This window comes from Gallinula chloropus (genome assembly GCF_964237585.1).
Source record: "Gallinula chloropus genome assembly, chromosome: 20".
Classification (NCBI taxonomy): domain Eukaryota; kingdom Metazoa; phylum Chordata; class Aves; order Gruiformes; family Rallidae; genus Gallinula; species Gallinula chloropus.
Window position 1 is genome coordinate 12,455,984 of NC_140105.1, and position 5,114 is coordinate 12,461,097.

The following is a 5,114-nucleotide window of genomic DNA, read 5'->3' on the forward strand; positions in this document are numbered from 1 at the left end:
ATCTTGCTCTTACTACTAGCTTTTGGGTTTCACAGAGGCTCATAAAGCCTCTTGACCAGCAAAGCTGTGGTAAAGGTCTGCTTGCTAAAAGGACCGACTGATCGCCTGCTCGCTAGCCATGTACTGGCTGTCAAGGTGTCTCTTCCCCCCTGTTTTAAGTTCATCAACTGAGCTTCGTTGGCAACAGTTAAGTAGCTAAAGGTCTATTCAGTGAGTAACCTGCCAAGTTACCAATGCACATGTATTTTCATAAAGAAATATGCAGCTCAACCTGTGGTGCCCATTGAGAAGCTGAGCTGCAAAAACATCAACAACGCAAGGGCACAATATTTTTCTCCTGATTACAAAAAACTCATTTATTTTGGAATTCTAATGCCAGCTGAGGATTACAGGGCAGTGACAGTAGAATAGTTGTCCAGATGCCAAGGAAAAGAGAGAACTGTATATGTACTCCTGTCCTGAAATGGTAGAGGGTAGGGAGAAGAGCTGGGTAATGATTTGAAAGAATACATTTCCATAAACTTTTTCGAGTCTGTGGCTTGCTCCCAGAGCAGATACCTGTGAAAGGTATAAAATCTTGCTCATTGCTAAAATCTTAGGTCTGCATGCTTACTTGAAGAGAATGCAGAGGTCTGCAGATTCAGAACAACATTTTCCTTTTAAAATTAAGATAAATTAGCTGGGAAAGCCATCACATAATAAGGTACTTGTGGTGGGAGCAGCCCTTGTAGCATGTATTCCTAGGGCCTGGGCAATAGTGGGCTCTAACACCTGACGGGGTTGGTCAGGCAGCAGTTTAAAAAAACCCCCAAAACTATAATAAAGACTTTGTTTTGTTTTATGTGGAAAACCCATGTCATTCATTCATAGTGGATGTAGACAGGTTTTTAGCTATAAATAGGCAATCATTTCTGTGTGAAGGCAACCTCTCCAGTACTCAGCATTATTTAAAACTGGTAGATTCACTGGTAGCTCACAGCACGGACTTTTTGAAAGAGACTGTGTTCATCAAAATGTATGGAGCCCACTGCCTTGTGCATAGGCTGTACAGATTTTATGTGTCTTACCACAGCATCTGAATTTTTTAAAGATTCTTTCAAAACCTTTTTTTCCTGTTTTATGTGGGGGAAAAAAAATTAAGCCTAGGTGTGTAGAAACAAACCAGCAGACAGTACTGTTTTGTGATCTTTCTTCTGTCATACCATCTATTACCCTGTGGTTTTAACTTCTGCTATAAACTTTTGTGGGAGCAAGGATGCCTTTTTCTTATGTATTTGTACAATACCAACCATAGTTGGTCCGTGTTCAAGCTTTTGGGTATGATAATATTGTAAGCAGTAAATCTTTGAAAGGATCTATTTTTTTTTATCTTCCTAGTATCATGATGGTGTGATGTAATTTTATGGCTGAAGAATCAAGACATAGATGGTCTATGGTCAGAATTAGGAATAATCACTAACTGTGGGTGTGCTCACTCAAGCCACCTGAGAGCTGATATTTCATATCAGGACTTGATATGTTCAAAGCACAGTTCCAGTTGGGTTGAGTTGCAGCTTTTGTGACTATAGACCCTGTGATGAATGCAGGCCCAACTGAGGCTGCACAGCTTAAGCATTGTTGGAAATGAGATGTATACATTAAGTGTCCACCTGTGAAAAGCTTTCAGTTGCCTTTATGCTGCTGTACTGGGACTCTTTGGCAGAACACAGGGACAGAATTGTTCTGTGATGATGTCCGGTTCCTGTAAGTGTTCTTTTATCACCTTGAAATTCTCTGTTTCATTCACTACTTAGATCTAATTACTGTAACAAATCAGAGTCCTGTTTCTGCAAGTCTCCTTTCCTTGGTTATCCATTGTCAGGTGCACAATCAGCGAGCCCCAAAGATGAGAAAGAAAGTCTGTACACTGCCTGTTGAAAGAAGTACACAGGGAAACAAATGGCATTTGCTCAGGTAGTGAAAAGCATGAAGTGTGAGAACAATTCAGGGCTGTTTCTCAGACACTAATGGTACATGATAAAACATGGTTCTTTATCAAAAATGTGTTTCCTCCACAGGAAAGCCCTTTGGCTTTGTTCCTTTATAGACCACACTTTTGACCAAAGGTGATTGAAGGACCTATGTCCACAGGACTGGCATTTGAGAAACAGTGACTATGCAGATAAAATAGTGAGAAGCCCTCCAAAAGCTACAAATGCCTTAAATTTAGAAGGCTGCCTCTAAACTAAATCTTATCTATGTAGTATTTCCTTGCTGAAAGGGTTGCTTTGAGAAGATGTGCAGAGAGTAACTGATATTTGACACACCACATAACTGTTCCCTGTAGCTACAGTTCTTATTCCATCGTGTTTGTTGCCAGTTGATAAGGCCACTGTTAGTAGGGCTGAGAGTTTCACCATTGCCTTTCATGCAGCTGAGGTTTGGATCTCCCTTTCTTGCTAATGACTAACTTCCACTGTAATGAAATCAGAAGATGCTGGGAAACCCATGAAGCCCTGAGGCCTATCCCTGGCTACTCTTATAAAAGATAGAAACCAAGTCTTATTAAAGATAGGAACCAGTCCTAAGCAGGGAAAGTGGAGCTGTCTTCAGAGTCTTGCTGTTTGGTGACCTTGGGCAAGCCAGTTCTGCACTTCGTGGGCTTTTATCTTCTCACCTTTTATCAGAGTGATCTGTCAAGCTGATCCAGAATTCACACCCTGAACTGCCATTCAACACAAGCACAATACCTACTGCAGAGGGGTCCCGATGGCACTGCACTGACATTCCCCTGATTCTTTTAGCTGGAAAAAGCAAAAAAAAACCCCAAAAAAACAACTAAGAGAAGAAGCTGGACTTTAAAGAATAGTGACTGAGCATGGGGCAGAAAACATGTACCAGTTTGTATGGAATCTGTTGGATTCTCTTCCCAACATCTCTGATAAATCTATTTATGAAGCCACAGCTGTGCCTGTGTACTACTTTATATGCTTTCTTGATGTTTTGGTATTTTTTTAAGTAGCCTTTCAACAAGGAGCTATTATTGAGCTATCAGGCCAGGCACTGAGTAAACGGGCCGTTTACTGACCGCCTGGTCTGATAGCAGCGGATGGGTGCCGCCTGTCTCCAAGAGGGACAAGAATCCCAGCTCAAGAGCTGGCAGGCCTCATTGACAGGGCTTTAAACTAGTTAGGAAGGGGGGAGGGAATATATTGAGGCTTGCTAGGGTAGAGCAAGTAGCCTCTAGCTTTCTACTGGATTCGAAGGATGAAGAGGGTGAAATTCAAGAAGATAGAGAAGGGCTTGGGGATGCTGAAATTCTACAAGACTGTAGGGAAATACCTCTAAAGTGTCCCATAGGAACTTCTGGGGATTCCTCAGAGGAGGTAGTATTGCTGACCCCTTTTCCAGAACCTTCTAATGTCCCTCTAGGAGGCAGTGGGGGCAAACTTCAGATTCCTCCCAGAGGTTTGAGGGAGGGCTCCTCAGAAAAGGTATTGAGTCAGACAGCACAGCTGAAGTGTCTTTACACGAACGCGCGCAGCTTGGGTAATAAGCAGGAGGAATTGGAAACCATGATGTCACTGGAAAATTATGATCTAGTTGCAATCACAGAAACATGGTGGGATGATTCCCCCAGCTGGAATACCTCTGTAGAAGGGTATTGCTTTGTTACAAGGGATAGGCTAGGAAGGAAGGGTGGCGGAGTTGCCCTCTACGTTAAAAAGTGGATAGACTGTGAGGAGCTCTCTCTGGAAGGTGGCCAGGAGTAGGTTGAGAGCCTGTGGGTCAGGATTAGGGATGGGGCTAATAAAGAGCAGCTGGTGATAGGGTCTACTACAGGCCACCTGATCAAAGAGAGACTACCAATGAGGCTTTCCTCCTTCAGCTGTAGAAGGCATCCCGGTCGCAGGCACTCATCCTGATGGGGGACTTTAACCACCCGGATATCTGCTGGGAAAACCACACGGTGAGCTGCAGGACATGCAGGAGACTCCTGGAGTCTATAGATGACAACTTTCTGGTTCAAATAGTGGATAGACTGACCAGAGGCGATGCACTGCTGGACCTGGTGCTCACCAATGTGGGGGAGATCATTAAAGGTCTTAAGGTTGGAGACAGCCTGGGCTGCAGTGACCATGCCCTAGTTGAGTTTGTAATCTCAAGGAATGTGGGCCTGGCGAAAAGTGGGACCAGGACACTGAACTTTAAGAGAGCAAACTTTAGGCCGTTTAAGGACTTGTTGGTCAAGATCTCCTGGCAGGTGGTCCTTAGAGACAGAAATGTTGAGGACAGCTGGCTACTCTTTAAGGATGCCTTTCTGAGAGCTCAAAGACTCTCTATCCCCCTGAATAAGAAAGTGGGCAAGAGGGGCAGGAGGCCAGCATGGCTAAGCAAGGACCTGCTGGTCAAACTGAGGGAAAAGAAAGGCAAATACAAGCTCTGGAAGCAAGGGTGTGTAGCCTGGAAAGAATACAGGGATGCTGTTCGGAGTTGCAGAGATGGGATCAGGAAAGCCAAGGCGCAGATGGAACTGAACTTGGCAAGGGATGTTAAAAACAAGAAGGGATTTTACAGGTACATTGGCCAGAAGAGACAGGCCAAAGAGAACGTACCCCCCTTGGTAAATGAGAAAGGAGAATTGGCTGCAACTGATGAGGAGAAGGCTGAGGTACTGAATGAGTTCTTTGCCTCGGTCTTCTCTGGCAGCCAGGATTCTCATCATTCTCAAATCCCAGAACCTTGCATCCCTAGAACTCTAGGTGTGAACTGGGGGGAGCAAATCCCTCCCCCCCCCACTGTAAGAGCAGAGCAAGTCTGTGACCGCCTCATGAGACTGAATGTCTACAAGTCTCTGGGGCCGGATGACATGCATCCCAGGGTCCTGAAGGAGCTGCTGATGTGGTTGCTGAGCCGCTCTCCATCATATTTGAAAAGTTGTGGCTGTCAGGAGAGGTCCCTGGGGACTGGAAAAAAGGTCATGTCACTCCCATTTATAAGAAAGGGAGCAAGGAAGACCCAGGGAATAATTACAGGCCGGTGAGCATCACCTCTGTGCCTGGGAAGATCATGGAACAGATCCTCCTGGACGACATGTTGGAGCACATGAGGGATGAGCTGGTGATCCGGGACAG